The sequence below is a fragment of the Neodiprion lecontei genome, chromosome 4 (genome assembly GCF_021901455.1).
Source record: "Neodiprion lecontei isolate iyNeoLeco1 chromosome 4, iyNeoLeco1.1, whole genome shotgun sequence".
Lineage (NCBI taxonomy): Eukaryota > Metazoa > Arthropoda > Insecta > Hymenoptera > Diprionidae > Neodiprion > Neodiprion lecontei.
In genome coordinates, this window is record NC_060263.1 from 1886617 (window position 1) to 1909757 (window position 23141).

Sequence of the window (23141 nt, forward strand, 5' to 3'; positions counted from 1 at the left end):
TCGTAGCGAATATCAACAGGTTGAATCGGTGGCGGTGCAACGGCAAAGTAGAAGCACAAGGAGTAGGTCAAAACTGCAGCGCACGGCTCGAAAGAAAAACTTGCCAATCCCCGGGATATATATTATACATACGGGGCATTCCACGTCAAATTATTCTCTCTTCGATTTTGATCGGTGCTTTCTTTTCGTTGGTGAAATTTACGCAAAATCGCAAAACCGATCACGGAAAAGGTATGTTTTTAAATCTGAAAAAATTCACACACTGATTCTCTGATTTGAAATGTCACTTTTAAGCACCACGCACGACAGTGGAATCTCAATATTTACTATTTTTTTTGCAAGTTTTCACCTTTTCCATGCCAGAATTGATTTCATTTTTTTACTTTCTACATGCCTCGATACAAATAGATCGCAGTATCGAATTATTTTCATCATCCCGCGATCAGTTCGGATCAGGGAAGAGGAGAAAATAAAAAAAAAAAAACTCAAATTTCCACATAGAAAAACTAAAAACTAGCGTGAAAGAAATAGTAAACATTGATATCCCATTACCGTGTGGTGTTTAAAAATCACGTTTACGGAATCGGTGTTTCGATTTTGTTTTTTTTTTTCAAACCTCACCGACGGCTAAAAAAATTTGAAAAAAATTCCGAGAGCGTTTTTTTTGGGATCGGTAAGAACATCGTCCCAAAAAATGACCAATTTTCCGCGGAATGCCCCATATACTTATACACACGGATGGACGGGTAGGATTATTAACTCGATTTTCCGGGTGAAAATGGAAGGGGCGATTTTCTCCGCCGCAGGATCGAGCGACTTGAAAGTGTGTTTGGCGAGGCGGTTCGCCTGCGTCACGATGACGTCAAGAGACCGAAACAACCCCCCGTGTCCTCCCCCGAATTTCCACCACTCGGCCCTGCCAGCTGCGTCTGACATTGAAATTGCCAGCATCGATCCGCGCCCCAAGGAGGAAGGACGAGGGCAAGGGCGAAGCCTCATCCGAGAATCGAGGACCACGTGAAACGAAACGCAGAGACGTACGCGAGTTGAAAAATGGTTTCAACCCTCCGAGATTCTCGAATCCAGCGATGGAAATCCCCCACATTTGTACAAAGCGTTCACCAGTACCTTCTTTTCGATCTTAATTCGCTGCTCGAAAAATTTGTGGAAAAAATTAGGCGGGGAAATTTTTACAGCTCGCTACACCAATTGTTGCAATATTTTTTATTTATTTTTACGTCTACACCTTACGGACTTTCACGTATTATAATACAAATACCCGACAAATGAGAGGGCTGAGAGGGATCTACGGCGTCTTGGTGGATCCGTAACCTTGAGGATTGTATTTGATTAACCTTGGCCGAGGTTTATTCCCGCGGGAAAGGGACCCGTTCCCAGTTCTATAAGTCCGAAAAGAGGTCGTCGCCGAATTTCCACTCCTCGGTTTAAACTCTGACCTTAACTTGACCTTAACCAGCCACGCGCCAATTTCGCCAACCCCCTCCCGCCGGGTGTATTTTCTCCCCCACATTTCTACGTACCCAAAGGACACCAAGTGTCTCGCTCACCGTTTATATTTCTCCGTCCCTCCACCGGCATCCACCGGCTCCAACTCTTTTTCGTCGGCGCAATAACCGTTGACGATGAGGTGGAATCGATTTTTTTCAATGGTTAAGGTGAACGGCGGCATCACTTTTAGCTTTTGCTTTTTTTTTTTCATTTTCTTTTTTTTTTTTTTTTATTTTTTTTTTCTTACTTCAGGCTCCAAAAAAATCTCGGACGAGAATCTATTTCTCCGTATTTTCGCGCAACTCCTCGCGGTAGTAATTTTTTAACAACGACGTCTATCGAATACAGCAAACATTTTTAAACGTCAAGCTTCGTTACAGCTATGTGTAACGTTCGTCAGGCAAATTGTGAAAGCTTACCTAACGATGATGAAAGGTGAAAAGAGGGTGCAGTGCGGTTACGGAAGTTCATAAACAGAAGAAGCGGAAGAGACAATATTGACCGCGCGATTGACGCCAATCTGTAAACCTTTGCATCTCCCAATGCGCAACGACGATTAATGGATATAAAAAGTAAATGCATATGTATATGTATATATATATAGGTACACATACGTATATCAACGGAACTGCGCGTGTGAAAAAATATTTTCGCAACGATCGTATTAATATACGTATCGTGTGTACTCGAGCGAAACGTCTGTGTCAGAGTTGGCTTGGCCGTTGATTTCTCGTTCTGCAATGTTTTCGCCAAAAGTCTAAGTACGTACGACATAGAGGGTGAATTTCTATAACGCGAATCGTCCGTCGTCTTCTGTAGTTTAAATGCGCACGCGCTACAATCCGAGAACTTTGCTCATCGGATGTTTGCCAGGTCGACCAAGCGTCGTAAACTTACGTAACTTGAAAAATTTTCACAGCTTTCGGTGTTGAACGCAACTAGGGACGGGACATGTTCGGAAGATAGTCGATGTTTTGAAAAAAAAACGTCGATGATCTTCGGGAAAAAAAAAATCGATAAATCGTACGCGAAAATACTAATTTTAGTACACGAGCCGAATAAGAAACAATAAATCGATCGTTAATCGAGTCGCCGATAGATAAAATGACAAATATCAAGTAAGTTTCGAATATAATGTGTACACGAATCCTGCACCGTTTCAGTGCAATTCAACCGACGACGTCGACGCGGTTTGAGGATAAATAATAAAAATTCATCGACGACGATCAACAAACGTCCGCTTATCGTTTCGCGTATACTTGTACCGCACGTACGAAGCACCGAGTCCAGAACGATTTGAATTATTTATTCCGATACAAGCAGCGTTGGAAAGCGGCAAAGAGCAAATCAAATCAAATCATGGTGGTTATGCCGCTGCACACAAACGTACGACCATAACTAACAAGTGATAAACGTCGCGGGACGCGTTCGTCGCAGAAGTGATTCACCCTTGCCCGAATGCATCGAGTGTATAGAAAAGAGAGAAAAACGTCAGAGAGGCAGAGAGGCAGAGAGAGAGAGAGAGAGAGAGAGAGTAAAAGTATATAAATATATTATTATTCTTGGAATCTCCCATAAACGATAACTTCCAGACGTCCTTAGACTCGGTCGAGGTGCAACGTGATTCCCGAACTGCATTTATGCAGCGCGTCAACGCGTCAACAACAAGAGCTGGGAGATACGTAGGTATGGTAGGAGAGGATCGGCATGCAGCTGCATCGCGATCGGTGAATCTCTTATAGTTTTTTTTTTTTTTTATTCTTTTTCTTATTTTCTCCTTCATATATATCCACTGCATTTATTTACTTATTCAATTATTTACGATCTCACTCTTCGTCGGATTAAGAAAACAAGAAGCAACGTTTATTGTCGCAATTTTTTCGAAGATTCGTCAATCGAGGAGCGCTTTTTTTTTTTTTATTTTTTATTTATTTATTTTTTTTTTTTTTGCGGTAAAAACGATGAACGAACAAGTCTCATCGGGAACCCGCGTCCTTGGCCTTGTGCGTCACGTGTAGATGAGCTTGTAAGTATTCAGATTATATTCTTCTTCGTGACTCACGATAAATTATTCGCTCGTATTTGCGCGCGTTGTTTTATTTATACACGTTACAACGTTAAATACCGACCGTAAGAATATCCGACTCTACAATAATTTATGCACATGCAACAAGGTGGCGAAAATTTTGTTCGCACAAGATTCCCCGACTTTAAATCCAGTCGAAAAATTCAGAATCTGCCCGAACCTTTTTCCACGAAACTTAGATTATGCTACGATTCGCACTAATGATTAAAAATTGAACAATACCGTTTACGAAAGTTAGCTTATCGTTGGCTGAATTAATAAAAGTACCTTTTTCCCTATGATCCATCGTAATCGAATGATCACGCGTCAAGATTAAGGGGGGGAAGGGGGGGGGGGGGGGTTACATATTGTACGGTCTAAAATCATACCTAGCCATTTTTAGCAGCTTGTTTTTAACGAAAATGAAAACACTTGGAGCGATCTAACTTTGAGGGCTTTGTTATTTATAGTTTCAAGAGGATTTTAGAATTTTGCATACAAGTAGAAAATTACTCGGAAATCGAGGACTTTCGCGGTGTGGCGCATTTCCTGACGTCACTGCCCAACTTGTAACAGTTGGAACATTTTTTTTTTTTCAGTTGAAAAAATATTTTCTGGTTCGAGCTTACAGTCCAAATGTTAAGAAAAAAAAAAATTACTTTCAAATACATATACGATTATGAACAAAAAATTGTTAAAGAAATTTTTATAAAAAAATGTTGGGATAAAAATTCAATAATCCAAACACGAGCTCGAATCGATAAACAAGTTTCAAAAGGTTGTGTCAAAATTTCAATTCGATCGGATAAACGTTGACCGAGGGATCTGCCCCATCGGATTTTTCTCACATTCCTCATTAATTTCAATGAAAAAATTCTAAAATGTTCTAGAAACTATAAATAATAAAGCCCTCAAACTCAAATTCCTCCGAGTGTTTTCATTTAAAAAAAAAAAAAAAAAAACAAATAAAACTCTTACAAACAGATACGATTTTAGACCGTCCAAGCTATACCTTCTCCTCCCCCCCCCCCCCCCCTCGCCGCGCCCTTTCGTCCGGAACGTAAATTTTTTAAAAAATTTCCCCCGCCCCGAGGAAACTTTTCCACCAAGGGTTCAGCGAACTTCTCGCCACACGCTCTGTAATCAGCTTTAATAATAATCCAAGTTTACGACGATTCCAGGTCAAAAGACGTGCCGGAATTATTATACGAGCGAGTGAAAATTGTCCGCGGAATTTCTCACCGAGTCATACGAATATATATTTATTTTTATATATATATATATATATAAACACACGCATACGCATAACGGACTCGAGATGCAGGTTTGTGTCAGCTAAAGAGATCGCAAGTGCAACAACTGCACCGGGCAAACCTTCAGATTCGTTTCATTAATACCTACCCAACACCTACAAGTTTATACCGCAACGACTCTCGCTCGTTTTCTGCATAATTTATCGTTCGAACGTGTATGTCCGCTCAAGTATCTCGCGCGTTTGTTAAACAGTCGCGTTAATTCATCCCCTTTACCCTCTCGTTGCCCCTCGCAAGCCCCGTCGATGATTTTTCAAAACTAAACGCGTTACGCTCCCGCGCTTCAAAATAACCCGTGAAAATATGCGACATCGCGAATGATTTTTCCTCTTACAATACGAATGATATAAAGTGTGTTTGGTAAACTCTGGACAAGGTCGTTTTATATTCGTTGCAAAAAATCGTACGCGTGTGTATACGCATACGATGCAACGGACGGTAAAAATGATCGCGATCGGGTGGTGGGAAAAAGGAATTTTCAAACAATTTACAAGGCACGTATACGTATGTCTACAACGTGCATACACGCTGTGATACAAGGTGCATTTATTACGGATATAACCTGCAGAGGTTAGGTCTGTACCTAGATACAGATATATGAGGTTGCAGAGCTGGTAAGATATCTACTTCTGCGCCACGTATGATGTACTTGCTTGCATACGTGCATGCGTATGTAATGCACTTCAGCGAAGTTGCCTCGACATACATATCGCGTCGTCGAACAAAGGGTTTCATAGACAGACATTGCAAGCGAGTTTCTTCGTTAGCAACAAAATCAGCTAGACTTGTGGTCAATTATTGTTACAACAAATAATCAGGGAAATGAATTATAATATTGCAATATTACGTATAACATATTTCAAGCATCGCGAATTTCTCTGTCTGGTTTGTGTGTATTTCTTTTTTGTTTATTAATAATTTTCATTCCACGTCGCCTCGTTTCGTTTTCCTTCCTTAGCCGAAATTTTATTCTCGCCTAGTCCGTCAAATCGGAGAAAATTCCGTACCTGAGATAACGATTTTTTATTTTGTGTATATCAATGAGAATACAAGATAAAAAAAAAAAAATTGAATCGGGGTACAGGTTTGCGGCACGTTCGTTTTTTTGTTTTTTTACCACACCTTCCTCTCTCTCTGTCTCGCCTCTTTCCTCGCAGTCTCTTCGCTGAATTTTCCTCCATGCGCACGCAATGTTCATTTGCTCCGTATTTTCATCATTCCCACTTTAAACATATCTCTGTACCGATAAATCCCTTCTCGCGCGGTTGACGATATATCGCAATTCAACGACGATGCAGCAATAAGAGACCGAGAGCAACATCCGGTGATTCCATAATAATAACAATAATAATAATAATACGGTAATAAGAACGCAGTAAGAATGATTGAAACGACGATAATGTTGAAGAAAGAAAATAAAAAAAAATTATAATTTCAATGTGTAACGTTGTCGCGTCTTAGAGAGCAAAAATATTTATACATCGATATGTCGCGTACCTATATATATACGTATATATATGTATATATATGTGTTATATATATGTGTTATATATATCCATATACCTCATTCACACTCCTTAGCACACACGTCATGCGCATTTCTTTAAATGACCGTTTGACATTGTCTGGTCAGAGCTAAATCTTCCGTCAGAGAACGGGAGAGGGAAAAATAAGGAGAGAGAAAGAAAAAAAAAAAAAAAACGCATGGAAGTGAGAATGCGTGAACGATGAGAAATAGCGACAACGACGATAATATGCCGACGAATATATGTATAGATGCGCGCGCACGCGTGTGTGTGTGTGTGTGTGCGTATCTACACGGAGCTGCGGAGGGAAATTTCCAGCTATAGTTATACTGGGTGTATAGAGTCCTAAGCTATTTTCGTAATTTTCTATTTTGTTTGTTTTTTTTTAATATCGAATTGTTTTTTATCTTTCCTACGATAAGCAAAAAATATGTTTCTTGGTTACAAACTGAAAACGAGCTTTGTGACCCTGACTTGTAGAGCTACTGTTTGTGGGATATGTACAATACATGCATATATATTTCCTTGTAACCATTGCGACGTGTAATTTCATAATGGTGAAACAATTAATAAATTCGTGTAAAAAAAACTTGTTTGATCTTACAAAAAATATAGCATATCGAAGGAACAGATCTAATATTAGAATATAACCATAGTATCTAGTATTCTGAGTACCTAATAGAGATATTCTGGTAATTTCAACTATATCTAAATCGTAGTAGTAAATATGTTATGAGAACAAAAATTTGCTAAATTTAAATTTCTAACCGGGTATACTAATAAGTTTAGAGTAAAAAAATTTTTTACGAAACAAGTTAAATAAAACGTCAAATACGTTATCCCAATGATTTGAATTCATCCCTTTCGGATGCAACAACACGTCACGACAATACGCGACGCGCAGTGAATAAACTCTTGCCGTTATACGCATCGGTGAATTAAATCAGCAGCGATAAAACAATAATAACGCCATTAGGAACAACCGGTACCGCATTTTTCATTCGTAATTCAGGGTTCGAAGAGGGGCCCGAAAGCCGGGACGGACGTCGTCCAAGGGACTGGGAATTATAGCCTCGAGACGAAACGTAGCACGCGACTTAAGGGGTTATACGCAGTTAGAATTTTCAAAAAATCGTTTTTTTTTTTTTTGCATTTTCGGAATGTACATATATTTGAGTATATTCTCTGAAAATTTGAAGTCAATCCGATAAATATTTTCGGAGATTTACCTGAATTTGTAAGGCCACGTCAGAGCGTTAGAAAGTAGGGTCAGTAAGAACTGGACGAGCAGCTGCATGCATGAGGCGCGCTACCTGAGACCCTTTATTCTATTGTTTTCTTGTAGAATACGAGTATAATAGTCAGATATACTAAAGACTTGAAGGTCACGTGCAGTTATATTATAACCTAAAAAAAGTGTTTCGTCAGTCTAAATTGTACTGCTAAGTGGTAAAGTCGTGCGTTCAGTTTAAACTTACTAGTGAATTTTATTTAAACATTAAAAAAATGCCTCGTAAATGTTCGAGATCTCGCAGAAGTACCGAAAATGTCCAATTATCTAGAAGAAAAAAGAGAACACAGACTTTTAATCCAAAGACTACTGAAACGGATGAAAGTAGTTTTAGTGCGTCTGCGAAAAAATTTAAAATGCTGGACTTACTGGAAGCTAGGGATCCTGCACAAGGTCCCTCTTATGGCCCTGGAATCGATGATACCATGTAAGTTTAAAAAAAAAAAATTTACCTATGTGTAAACTACTTCTGAAACTTTAAACGCGTTTATCTCAAAACTGTCATTTCAGAGTCGGTGAGCAAGATTTCTCAGAGATGGCTCAACTAATCGGGCTGAAATTTTGACACAATCTTTTTAGATACATTCTTCAGGTATTGAACGAAGGAATAAGATGTACAAAATTTTTTACTATTTTTTTTGGACAATTTAAAGCGAAAATTTTCATCGAAAACTAAAAATTTTTTTCAAATAGCCGCCATTTTGTTAAAAATGAAAATTTTGTTTATTCCTTCGTTCAATACCTGCATTTATCTATCCTTTAAAAGAATTCACCTTTTTTTTTTATTTCAGATAATCCAAACCGACAAAATCGTGCTCACCGCCGAGCGCCTTTTTTTGGAGGTCGTTCAGGACATCATCTGCAGAGGCGGTGCACATCAATATTTTGACACGAGTAATACAAAATTATATTCTTCAAAGTGTGCTCTTTCAGAATTACTATTACTTGTACTTAGTAAATAAAAGCTGTGTCCACAAAAAAATCGTAAAAAAACCTTATTTTTGAGCCTCGCAACTGCGTATAACCCCTTAAATTACGCCGTCCGGCGCACCGTCCGACTTGCACAAAGTGCAATTCCATACGACGATCACTGCAAGCTCGCAACTCCAGCAGACCGAGCGTTGCTTACTTTAATTTTTACAGTCTAGATACGTATAAACAGCGTAACACTCCTCTGCTCGTCTGCGTGAGATTTGAAGGGGCGGGGTTGAAATCGCAAATTTGATCAAACTTTGACGAAACAGCAAAGCTTCGAATGGTCCGAAAACCGATGCTCAAAGTTCCGAAAGTGCAAAAATGAGTGAAACTTGACGTCTTTGATGATCTTTCTTTGTTTACGTTCGGAATCCCGATTATTCCAATTTTCGGTTTTCCTCATTTTTGAACTCGTCGAAATTCGAAATTCAACTCTATCGCAGCTCCGTTTCTTGAAATTTTTCCCTATCGATACTTTACTTTTCGTAACAAAATTTTTCGAAATCCAGCATTTCCGAACTATGAGCCACAGGTTTTCCGACGATTCGAAACTCCGTTGTTTCGTAAAATTTTCACATGTCTCAACTTCAAGTTTCGCCATCAAATAATTCGTAATCAGGCGCTTTCGGAACTTCGACCCCGCCCCTGTTTCAATTCGTATCCATCTATCAGACGTACGTATCTACGTCGTACGAAAGTAACGTACACCTACATCAGCATCGTGTTGAAATTCATTCTAACGTGATACAACACTCGCACCGTATGCATACGTATATATATATATAATAAAAGATTTCAGCACGCGTGCAACCGTGACGACGAATAAAACGGGTGACGATAATATACACGTTATAAACATCGTCGTACGCACACCAACACAGAGATTATCTGCACTGCAAGGTATGTAAGGCAAATACCGTCGTCTGCACGTAATACATACATATATATATATATATATACACACACATATATACATATCCTATGGGTGTGCATCGCAACGCTTGCCGCACGACACGTCGCTTATTATCCGCCGCATTGCACGAAGCGATGCGAATTAAACCGTGGCTATGGCGGAACGGGTAATGGGGGGGAGGGGGGGGGGGGGGGGGGTGGACGCACCAAGGGCGGCAGAGCTTTGCTTTATTTGCATTTTACGCTTCTTGCTTTATTTTCACGTCTGCATCGGTATCCTCTCTAACCCCACCGCACCCCCACCAACGTACGATCCGAGTGCGTTGCCCTTACGCGTGTAGTAGCATTGAACAACAAAGGGATAGCGGTGCGGCACCGTGGCACGGATAATCGCGACTGCGACACATGAAACTCGATGCGTCTTGTTTCTTCCGTATCAATTCCCGTGGTAACCGCGTGCCAGTCGTATACCTACGAAAGTTGAAAATCAATCGCGCGTGCGCCGAACAATTCAATCTCATTGGATATTCTTGTCCGTCACGCAGGCGGGCCAACCTACGAAAAAATTTGTACGTTTGAATTTTCGAAGAGCTTGAGCGTTGAATTCCGACCGTTCTTTCACGGATCAACTTTCCGACTCGATAACAAATGCTTCCCAAGCTTTTCCGAGTCGCTGCCTCAATTATTTTAGATTCTAACCTCGAAAATTCGTACCGACCACATCCCCGCCGGAAACAGTGTTTGACAGCCTGCACGAACAGCCTTATTTTATATGGAATACACCATATATAATGAAGAATCGTATTCGAGTTCGGCCTCTCCAAAACATGTCTCCTAACCTAACCCAACCTAAGTAAGGTATAACGATCCAGTCCGTCTAGTCTGTAGACAAGATATTTACTTATTTCAATGTGGCTGTGTACTCCAACTCTTACGGTTAAATATACGAAAGTACGGAAGATTGTCACCCAATTTGGTTCGGAAGAAACACAACTCTCTTTATAAGACGATCACGAGGCCGGTTGTAAGGGTTGCGACAAGTCCCAATTAGGTGTGAGTGGTTTAAAAAGATGCGCCAAAGCATCGGATTTAGAATTATCCATAAGATAATATGTTAAATGCGGTATCGAAACTTTGCGCGATGTAATAATGTAATGTAATAAAAATCGTAATGTGGTAGGTCAATCCTAATGATCAAATTTACCTCGGTTTCGGTAATTAGAATCATTATTACAGGTGTACAGATATTTTCGAAATAACGATGTGACATGCATGCACACGATAAAAAATGTTAAATTATCAGGCGATTAGACCAAACTTGAACATCGATGTAGGTACAACGATAATAAATTAAAAATGAACGACATCGTCGTGGTGGTTTTTCCAACCTACGGTTACAGCGTTTTAAGTCCCCTCGTTTTTGAAGTGCGAAGCAGAAGTGCATGCATATAACAGATACGAATGTTGTGCAGCGTTGCAGAACCGACGAACAAAAAAATTACTATATCGCGGTGTCCTCGTCTCGGATTCTTCCTGGACCGTGATATTCATATCCGACCCAAGGTCTTTTATCCCATCTTATCGTAACGCTTTAAAAACTATCACACGCGATCGACCCAAGAGAAGATCGTTTTCCAATCAAGGTAAGCGTACCACGAGTTACCGACACGTCCGGACACTGCAAATTCTATTTTTTTTTTTTTTCTTAAAAAATAATTTTATAACCAACGATCGAACAGACAGAACCAAAAAAGATGAATAATTGGTGAGAGTGTCAGTAACTGGTACAACAGTCACCTTACGTGTAACAACTCGCGGCGTTATAAATCGCTGTGGTATAAAAGATTCGCACCCTGGACCGCGTCTTCAAACTTCCCTCCGTCGCGTGCTTCACGATCGTAAGAGCGTGGGTGCAGATTGTGGTTACTCTCTCATCCGGTTCGACGTGCAAAAGCTCGTGCGGGAAGGTAACGCCTGCGGGAGGAGAAGGGAAAGGAAGGGAAGGGAAGAGAAGAGAAGAGAAGAGAGAAGAGACAGGGAAACTGGGATCGGAGAGTCCAGACAGAGGGATGCACCGACCTTGGAGGGATTTTTGCGTCTGACGAAGCACGTTCACCCCGCTGCCATGCTCTCTTAGCTACGTGTACTTATATGCATACGTTGTATATGTATATTATACGTACATACATGTATGCATAGGTACATGCAGTACAAGATTGCAACTACCGGCAGCAGGCTCACCCTGAACAACGAACCGACGACTGCGTAATATAATCGCAAAGATATTGCATTTAAAGTCCGTTAGAAATACAATTATTGTTTATCGTTTGCTGGATCGTAGAAAAATAAAAAATAAAAAGATCTTCCTCTACTTTTAAACACTCGCTTTTCTATTCTTCCTTATACGTCCAACTCGTTTCATCTCCTTGTTCCGTTTATATGAAAAAAGATATATAATACTTTGGTACCCGCAACTCGGGATGATCAATTATTTTTAAAGTCAACGAATCTATTGATATATAGGTGTAACAATTCAACAGATGTAACGGGTCAAAATTTATACAACGACCTCAAATAACTTTTGAAATAGTATATTTATCATAAAATGTTAAGAGACCTCTCTTTGTAGATTGTTCAATTCCTCACAAAAATACGTCTGTCAATTTTCTGTGCGACGCATCGTTAAACAAGTTAGAAAAAATTAAACGGGACGAAAAACCATTCTCAGGGAAAATAAAAAAAATTGCAACGCGCAACCTGTTAATGTTAATATAAAAAGTTTTAACAGGCGTATTTTTATACCTAAATAAAACTTTTGCGCTTGTATCGAAGAAATAAAAAATTGTTTTCTTTCCGTGACAAACCGTAAAATATTAATAAAGAGACGAAATAGCGCAAAGTGACGATGATGATCGGTGACCTCGGCTCCGGGCAGAGATGAGAAGAGAAGAGAAAAGAAGAGAAGACAGAGGCTTCTACGTTGGACGGCAAATTTACGCACGAGAAAGAGAGAGGGAGAGAAAACGAGACCCAAAGAAAGAAAAAGGAAGGAAAAATGTACGAGAAGAAGAAGAAGAAGAAGAAGAAGAAGAAGAAGAAGGAAAGTGACGAGTGAAGGAGCGCGAGAGACTTGTACGTGGGAAGGACAGTTGGGATAAAGAGAATAGAGGGAGGGAGGGAGGGAAAGGAAGGGCGAGGGCCAGGGTAGGAGAACCTGACCTCGGAGGGCGCGGTCGGATTCAGGCTAGACTGGGACTGCCCTTGTGCCTCTAACCGACCTTGAGACGAACCTGGCTGGTTTCCCTCCCTCGCGATACAGTCTTCCAGACCCCATCGACACGGCGCACAAAGAGAACTAAACTGATCCACGTGCTCGTTGAAAATATTCCTCCTCCTTTCCTTTTTTTTTTTTTTTTTTTTTTTTTTTAATCATTATTTTTCATTATTTATCCCCGTGTAAGCTTACAGGTACGCATTTATGCAGCGACGTTTTGGAATCATACCGTAGGAAGAAATTTCCATCCCGTAACGAAGATTTATAAACAATAAAGAAAAGATGCGAAAATTAGACTGGTCGAGAAAGATTCACTTTTTGCGCGTACGGTGAAAACTCTCAACTCATTACGTTAGAGACAAGATGTAGTACAGTGGAATTGATATTGGAATGTTTTAGATACGGAAAGTTTTGTTGTTATATGATTTTTTTAGTTTCTCATAAAAATACAGTTCTTATGAACAAAAATTAGATTATATATACATATAGTGTTACGGTACACTGGTCGACAAAACTGGACACAAAAAATAGACCCGATCGAATGAAAATAAATATGGTTTTATAACGAGGGTAGATAGGTACGTATTTCAAAATTAGCGAGCACTTTCCTTGTTCCAAAATATTTTTGACCAGTGTTGTTGTACACCGAGAGTGTTCAGCGAAACACTCGCCTTGAAGGAACACTCGGGCGATTACGGTTGCCAATTTATTGCAGCGTCGAGCGGCGAGTTTCGCAAAAAACAACTTCCGGTATATCTATATTACGGTCCAGATACGAATTTTGAATTTTTTCAAAATTTCACCGAAACGCCCCGACGTTAGTTTCAAATAAATAAATATAAATCTCAACTCTAAAACTCTCTCTCTCTCTTTCTCTCTCTCAAGGTCCGTAAGATTTGCCATTTAAAATACACACATTTTTATTCAACTTTCATTATAGATGAAAAAACACAAGTATCTACAGGTCTAAGAAATAAATCAGCATTGATGCGACTGTTTTTAACCTCGTTTTCTCTTTTTTTATCCATCTCATTTTCTAATTCCGAATTCTTTTCTCCTCGCACCGACAATTTGATTCACTGATTATACACTTTCCTCGAAAAATCAAACGGTAAGAAATCTCCAAGACGTGCAAGACTTTACAGTTATATCACTCTCTATAGTTCGGTTATATCACCCCAATCTATACATACGTATACTTTACAGAGAAAAATAGCAAAAGAGAGAGAGAGGGGAAGAGACGCGACAAGAAATTAATCTTGTACGAGTATTTTTCAATTAATGGTATCGACGGTGGAAAATTGTTTAAGCGTTATTGGGACGAGAAAAGCAAAAAAAAAAAATTTCACAAAAAATTGTTTCCGCCCGGGATCGAACCGGGGACCTTGTGCGTGTGAAGCACACGTGATAACCACTACACTACGGAAACGTTGTACCAATATTGACGCAACTATTCTACCCAAACTGTAAGTCGTAAAGATTTTCTTCAATGATAGAACTCAGTATCGTCGGGGAATAACTTTTGGTTACTATAACGGTAATTCTGTCCATCGCGTTTTTTGTTCATATATCTATTCCTTCGCTTTCCTTTTTTTTTTATACATATATATATATATATATATGTGTGTACGTACATCGATTCATCGTCGAATCGATTTACTACAAAAATTATAATATCGAGGAAATTATAATCGATGAAAATTATAAGAGTTACGACTTTAAAAGAGAGCAAAACAAAGAGGTTGAACAAGGTGTTGGTTTGTTCTTTTCAATTCGAGGTTACTACACGTGTGTACAAGTCAATTGGAAAGAGGTATTGAAACAAGGCGAGTTGAACGATCGTAACAGCAATTTACACCGAGTGCAGTAAGGCAGCCGACCCGCGCATGTATAAGCATACCTACTAAGCACATGGATCGAGATAAAATGATGAAAGGGTGGCTCTCTCGAGTATTCCCCGAAGAACGCGGTTCTGCGCATACGCGAACAACCGTATGATCCGCAAAATCACGAAAGAGGTTGCCTACTTTTCTTTCTCTTATTTGTGACCTTTACCAGCCAACATGAAGGGAGAAGAAGAGCCGATTGAAGAGAAAGGCTCGTTCAAAGAATCGCGTCAACTTTGACAGTGAACAAATTAATTCATTACTCAAGCGTGTTTAAACTTACCGATGATGATCGATCGGTTTTCATTCCGCACCGTCTTCTCGCACTGCATCAGCACCAGTCATCGCCTTGGTTCACCCTGAAACATTTTTCATTCATGGTCAAGTTTCCGGATAATATTATTAAAAAAAAAAGAAAACTGTCGTAAAACCAGGTGGAAGTAGGAAAATGTACGCGACAGCTCTTTTGTCAGTACCTATTTCTCACAAATATTTTGAGTGGCACTTTGGAAAAGTAAACCATCGATTTAAAAAATGAACCACCCTACAGCGTACGTAATAAGGCGAGTGCAACACAGTCGGTATGTAAATGGTTCAAGAAGCCATTAGCCGCCGCATGGTTTCTCCGCGGGTTCTCATGGCTTTAAATTATAATGCCAAAGGAAGAATTTAATCCCTGCAAACATGAAAGTGCGATTGAAACAAGTAGTCCGCGTCGGGATTTATTACAAAACATTTGGATTGTCCGGGGTACGTACAGAGAATAGAGAGCACAACGTGGTGTGCATACACGTATGTTCGCGCTTGCGTATACCTATAATTTTTACGTAGGTGTGTCTCGGTTTCGCCCACGCACAGGCAAGGAAGGCAACGCTCGATAAGATTTCGCGGCATTAAAGGGATTGCGTTGCGCACGGTGCAGTTCACCTCGGGTATCTGTGTAACCTACCTACAATTAGTGTCGTAAGGTCGATGAACGATCGTTCGTTCGTTTCGTTACGTTTGGAACTTTTACTTTTGCGCAGGAGGGAGAAAGTGACGGAGCCTCGATATTCCGAAATTTTCTATTCGAAATCTAGCAATATGTTCAAAGCGAAAGATAAAAGTTTTGACAATATTTTAAAATGAGAGTTTTAAAAAGGGTCCTTCTCGCAATATCACTGTAAATATTTATAAATAATTGAGCAGTTGAGTAAAAAAAAAGTGCGAAAAGTACGGATAATTATTTAAACAAAATCAGAAGTGGCGAGGGTCAGACGTTGGTCCGGTTCGCATGGAATTCTCCATATATGTGTGAAAAGAGTATGTCTTAAAAAAATCTTTAAAAACAAAAGCAGCGTTGGTGAAAATCCGAAAACAAATTTTCCAACTTAAATGACCGCAAGCTCTTAAATACACACACGCACGCACACACATATATGAGGAGATAGGTGTGATCCTACAATATTCCGTCACGCTGCTGCATCGCTGGGTACCAGAGAGCAAAGTCCTGAATAGAGAAAGAGAGAGGGAGAAAGAGCGGAGTCGCGGGGTCGACACACTTTCGTTATTATAAACTCGCGGGAAAACGTGCAATTTCCGAGAGCCCGTCTGCGGCAACAGCAACAGCAGCAGCGACTCGACGCTGTTCGCGTTTCATTTCATTCAATTTCCTGGTTTAAGCAATATTTCACCGGTTAACCAACGAACCAACCAACCAACCGGTCGGTCATTAGCCACGCTTGTTTCAATTCCCCCGACTGGTACTCAGCAGCAAACTGTCTCAATCGTTTCCCATCTCTGAACGGATTTTCAGTTTTCACTTTTCACTTTTAAAATTTTCCCTTTTCACTTTCCACTCAATTTCCGCATCCCACGTCGGCGGTTCTGCGCAAAATAAGAAAAAAAAAAGGAACGAAAATTAAAACGTTGAAACAATCAAGACACTCCTCGTATCGACAGATCAATGACCCTCTATTTTGGTACCTGATCTTTGATTGCGGTTGCCAATGTTTCAGCCCGGAAGTAACGTGGCCGTCATATTGTTGGCACGGCACGCGCTGCTACACGCGTATTATCCAAGATGAAATTCGTGATTTGCGACTACTTTTACTTCCTGCGACCCAGATAAACAAATCGGATCTCACTCGATCGAGTTACGTAAAGGATCGACGCAGAGCGGCGTGATGATGCATGATCGGTGAGACTGCCGTTTTGGTGATTGATTCGAAGATAGGTTTCAGCCGAACTGCCGAGTACCAACCTCGAATACCTACGTCACGTAACGTCGCGTCTCTGTAAACCGTGTTTGTGTGTATGTGTGTGTGTGCGAATGCGACGATTGCAACTTCCGAGCGTAACGATCACGACGAGAAGCAGAAAGCGATAATTATTTGATGTGGTATATAGAAAAATATAACGACCCAATTATTTACACCGTTGCATATAATGGAAAGTAGAACGAATGGGACTTTCGGTTTCACTGGATATCTTTCACTCGGTAACCTCCATTCCTACCAAGCAGCGCTCTCCCTCCCCTACTCTCGTAACAACACCGGTCTTAAGGTACGGCGAATAAACACGCTATACACCGAGAGGAGATACGGTGTCTATCACTCGGTTGCTTGCGTTCTAACGCGATGGTAAAAACTACGCGAAACGAAATACAAAGAGAGTGCGTTGCAAGATCCAGACGACGATACGAGGGTGGTTGGCACAAAAAATCACAATCCTCAGCCTGACTTGATTTTGATTTCAAAAAGGAATTGGAATATTTCCAAGCAACGATGCCTCGTGACGATTCCATTGGTATTCTACGAGCTTTACCGCCACCGATAAATTGGCTCGCACGTCGGAGACCGTGAATCTCGTATAAGGTCAGGGAGGGTGGTGAAATATGACAAAGTAAAACGAAAGCTGGCGTCCAGCAGCTGTGCTCCACTTGTTTTTAACGCCTCAATAAGTTCCCCCAAAGATACATCTCGTACGGACTAGTCCACGTTTACGACCATACGGAGTCATCCGAGGTCTCTCGGTTTCCAGGACGACCAAAATTTACTTACAGCGGTCCGATGCAGCCTGGCCACACCTGGTCGAGAGTTTTCTTTCAGTACCGACTGACCACCACTCCCTCCTCCTCCTCCTCCTCGGAGAGGCTGAGTCAAGTTACACGGGGAAAAAAATGGAGCTGCACATGCATCGAGAGAACCGGCAGCTGGTAGTGCGCGCGTCTCTCGAAGAGACGACGATTTCGCAAAGCCGGGACGTTTCGCAATCGGATGGGATCAGCTGTCGACGAGTCGGCGTGGAAGCGCGTCACGTCACGATCGTGAGCAGCTTCGCCGTCGAGTAGCAGCCAACTTCGAGACGACCCCGTGATCTGTGACCCCAAGGACCGCCGAGTGCAACGACGATCTCGGAGAGAGCGGAGAAAACGTAGCGCGGAATACGTTCCGCGTCTTCCCCGGATGAGGGCGGACCGTTTAAACCGTCGCTCCGCGATTGATCGAAACGAAATTTTTCTCTTTCCCTCTGTTTTGTTTTACACATAATATATACAATAAAATATACACACCGGTATACATAACGAACTTTCTAATTCCAGATGAATCGTAGAAAGAACAAGGTTCCGTGAACTCCATGCTGGGTAGGTACACTGCCGATATAACCGACTTCACCGTCGAGCATCAATTTATAACGCTCTTCGTACGGCAGGACGAAGAGTCCCACAGCTCGCGTCGAAGGTGCTCGATTCCAGAGCGCTCGTCGAGCTGTGTGGGAAAAATCATGCATGCATCAATGATCAGCGTGGGAGCAGAGATCTCTACCGAGCGTTGTTTGAACCGACCTACATGTGGTTAAATGTGGATTCTGATTGAGCGCACAATTCGCAGTGTCTTGACCCGGGCCTGGATGAAACGATATCCGTCACGATCGTCTAGCCTGGCTGAAAACTATAACGAGTTCAACCGTACTCGAACCGTAATTAACGTTCTCCGGAGCAGAGTGCCCCTCTTTGTCAATTATTTGAGGCAAGTTATTGCGACACCGAGAAAGTTACACGGTGTCTCTTAGAATCGTTTCTTCTCTCATTCCATCCATCCCAATTCTTACAAGGCGTGGTGCGCAACGAGTCCGACAACAAGACGTATCGAGGAACACAATGCAGAGGTGACCGAGACCAGGGTTACACCATCGAGCGAACATCGATTTCGTACGCACACGTGTAGTTACTCTTACGGCTCGAACCCGATGACGATGATGAGGACTAAAACCGCACGCCAAGAGTAGAGTTTCACATTCGTAATAAGCGTTGCGATACTCGGGCTTTTGGTTAATCGCGCTAATTGCGACACTTGCAGGGCCGGCAACCCGGGGAACAAAATGGGCCCGAAATCGGGCCACGATGACGCAACGGGCAATCGGCAAACGAGCCGCGTACGGAGTGAGTCAGCTAGTGTGAATCGATCTCTACACAAGGTGCGGATCCGGCAAGTTGCTGTGGTGGTAGGCACTGTAACACCTCCTGCATCAGAGGTACGGCAGAAGCGGGATCATTGTTATTGGGGAAGATTGCATAACACCAACGGTATACAACGAACCTCGAGTTGCGCAGAGGGCAACGACACCCGCCATCTTGTGAAAGCTTACTCGACCTCCCGATCACCACGTGTTTCACCCGACGAGGAGGACGTGTGCGAGGGCCTCGTGAGCGTCGAGGTATCCTGTTATCCTGGTACCCTGGTCACGACCGCAGACTTTCAAGGGTGGCAATCGAAGAATGACCGGGCAGAATTTAACTGAAACTGACCGCGAGGTCTGTGGACCGTTTATTCATCTCCTATTGTGAATGTGCTCGTCTTTGGACCGTTTATTCTTGTCCTATTGAGAATGTCTCTTACGCGCGCGGTACGAACAGCGAATTATACGGTCACGTTTCGCCCTTTTACGAGACGGCCACTTGCGGACGTCTGAAGTTTTCAACACTTAACTCGAATCATTTCAGTTGGAGTGCAGACTTTTGCACCGAACTACTGTATCTGAAATCGACACTCCTACCGTCGACACGCTTTCTCCGTTATTATGTTTCAATTGAGAGTATAAAACAATAACCGTTGATGTTTTGCCAGATTTTTGGCACAGGCGAGTGATTTCCTTTCTTTTTTTTTTTTTTTTTTTTTTTTTACGCCCTGCTTCGGCTCTTATTTTTCCCTACCTATAAGCCGAAGCTGCCCCTGTAATTCATTTCCCCGAAGGTTGACACGCGATACTGGCTGGAGGGTGGATTTGGATCAAGTGAACCAAGACGCGCGGTAAACAATTCGGAAATATGGGTCAACGACATTTTTCCGGATTCGTTGGAGGGCTGCGGGAAGCGAAGAAGGAAAAATTACGTCTGCAGGTACCGAGCGGGAAGGCGATGACACCTTTGTTTCTTCTTATTACTATAACAATTATTATACGCTATTATTACCATTACCATCACCGGTTTTTACAATTCGGGAAAGGTAAATTCTTACTCGTCAGATTTTAATGAAAATTGGTACTAGTCGGTTAGTTGAGCGGCCTATCACGAATCTGAAGTCAGATCGCCAAATTCAAAACGGTCGAAACGATTCAATACGGTGGAAAAAATCTAAAAATGTTCCGATTTTGGTGGAAATTGGTGGGCGGGGGTTTTTTGGGTCATGGATAGCGAACTCAAGGTTAGACTTCCAAAATTTGTAGTGGTGGATCCGTTGTAGTGATTAAAAAAAAAAAAAAAATTGTCACACTTCCATGTAATATCTTACCTGAGGGCTTCCGAATCATTAACCACGAATGTGAATTTGATTTGGATTAGTATTTTATTGTTTCTGCAAAATTGCAACGTGCAGTGCGAAAACAGAAAGCTCGAGGACCGGCTCACAGCCATCCTAAAGCCGTTTTAAAATCACTTTCATAAAATTGCTGCCCGACTTCCCTACCACAAGTAGTATGTACGAGAGAAAGAATAACGTAATAAAATTTTCGAAATATTCGCAAACAACGACGAACGTGATTTCAGAATTCATCCAAGAATTTTCCCTGACTGTCCGTGCATGTGTACTCTCTTTTTCTTTCCCCTTCTCCCTCGCTCGCTCTTTTTAGGCATTGAAATAGAAAAAAAAAAAAATAAAAATAAAATAAAATAAAATAAACCAAAACCCGAAATAGCACCACCCTGAGGCATAATTCAACCACAAGGAAAACGCGACGCGTTGTTTATGAATAAAACGATATTCAAGAGTGACAATAATCGTGGCCGAGAGCTATTGCTCGGGATATTATTTTATCACAGAGTATTTTCGTCCGTCCGCTGCGAACGACCGCTTTCGTATCATTTCTGTATCACAGGAATATGGTTTGGTGCGTGCCGCTTTTTAGCCTTGGTAGTATTTTTCGTTTTCGGTCTTGGTTGTTTCTTTTTTTTTTTTTTTTTAATTTTTAATTTTTGTTTAACTTCCTCTCTCCACGGTCTCGTCTCCGACAATTTTTCACGCGAGACTCGACTCTCCGCGCCAAGATGAAATGTCCGGTCGTTGCTTACGGTTATAGGCGTATAATCGTCATCGTAAATACAATAGGCACGTTATATATTACATCAAGTATATTGAGAGTATACGAGGGTGCTTATACATTGCTGGCGATTTTCCAAACTGTCGCTGTTTCTTCTTTTCACTTGCGGTACGTAACGGCGATTCGCAAATTCGGAGATTCCTCGCGAAAACAAAAGAAATGAAAATAAAAAAAAAAATAAAAATAAAAAAAAAAGTCAACAGTTTTTACGTCTCAGATAACGTTCGTCGCAATTTCATTTCCCTCACCTTCGATTTAATTATACAAACGATATATTTCATCCTCGAGGTAAACAAATAACTGATCACAGAGATTTTATCTCACGACTTTACAGGATTTAATTATTGAAATTTGAACCGATGAATTGTGAATTGTGAAATGAAAATTTAGGGATTGTATTACGCTTTCTCAATATCGCAATAAAGCCAAGCGAAAGAAAACGAAATCCTCGTATATATCCTACGTTTGGCAAGCGAAACAAGGACAAGTTTAAAAATTTTCACACAGGTCCTTGAAAATGTACATCGAGCGGTCGTTCGAACATGAGGATTGTCATCGCCGCGCGTCGGGTTGCAATGATCGTATAACACGCGGGAGTATTAAAATAATGAAAATCGGTGTGAAATAGAAATAGAAATAGAAATAAATGGAAAAATAAAAATAAAATGCAACAACAAGACGCGACAAAAACGAGCGTCATCGACTCTGGAACATCGACTCTGTCCCGACGCCTCGCGTCCTTTGTCTCGGGTCTTCTTTGGCCAAGGGGCACCGAAAGTTAAGCGAAGAATTATATGCTCGTAAGCCCGCAAGCTCCTTCGGCCCAACAAGTAAGGTCACACACACGCGTGCGCTTCCATCTTCTCCGTATCTCTTTTTCCTATTTAAAGCGCACGGGTGAGGAACCAAAAGAAGAAGAAGAAGAAGAAGAAGAAGAAGAAAAAGGAGATAAGAAAAGATAAAAATACGCGCAAGAAATTGCAGGAGCATTTATATCGGCTGCGTGTGAAAAATATCATTTGTTTTTTACTTCTCTTTAAGTTTCCCTCAAGAGCAAGGAAAAACGTAACGTAATTGCAGAATAAGCCGGTCACACACACACACACACACACACGTACACGTTGGGGTGGTCCGAAAGAAGCTCAAAATCATCACGCCTGATAGTTATTGAAAGAACAAATAAGACGCCTGTGTTATAATTTAAGCTCGTAATGTTAATATTTAGTGATATTTAGTAATAGTATTAATTTACCATTTTCCATTCAATGTAACTCGCGAAAATGATTTTAACTATTTCTGAATTTTGTAGCCCAGTAACGAGGTCAATGTACATAAATTTCTGACAAATATTTTTGACAGGGAATTCAATGCTCCGCCAAAAAAAAGGTCTCTCATAATTTTTCGACAACTCAACAATGTAAAAAGTTATTCAAGGCTAAAATTGAAATTATACAAAAATTCGCTTTATTTCAAGATTAACAGCGAAAACACTGAACTTGTAACAACATACTGTGATATTTTTTTTATTTTTTTCGACAATCATTTCAACCGCTATAAAATCATGTCGTTCAATTAATTGTTACAAGTAACAATCCGTAATACATGTAATTCCACTTGAAAAGACCGTCTTTTTTTATTTGGCAAAGAATTAATTCGCCTCGGTTAATTCGCAAATTTTCAAAATATCCGTACGTTCACGGTCGTTTTTCAATCGGAACACGCAATCGGTCAAAAATTTTCTCCTCACCGTCCGTTATTCAAATTCTCAACGCGATTTCGCACCTTGTGTATATCACCACTTCTCAATCTCCTCA

At 41.0% G+C, this 23141-nt stretch overlaps 1 long non-coding RNA gene and 1 other non-coding gene across 3 annotated transcripts in view; both read right to left on the reverse strand.

Annotated features, from left to right (window-relative positions):
• Positions 1-23141, reverse strand: part of LOC124294175 — a 96471-nt gene that overhangs the window by 36850 nt on the left and 36480 nt on the right. Inside the window, exons 1-2 of one of the 2 annotated variants that reach the window (XR_006904089.1) lie at positions 18305-18432; positions 15035-15110 (exon numbers count right to left, since the gene is read on the reverse strand). This is a non-coding gene — a long non-coding RNA (uncharacterized LOC124294175). Of the gene's footprint in view, positions 1-15034; positions 15111-18304; positions 18433-23141 lie in introns of those variants that run through there. The other variant, XR_006904090.1, reaches the window with a different exon arrangement.
• On the reverse strand, positions 14222-14294 carry Trnav-cac. Its single transcript has one exon. It is a non-coding gene; the product is annotated as a tRNA-Val (tRNA).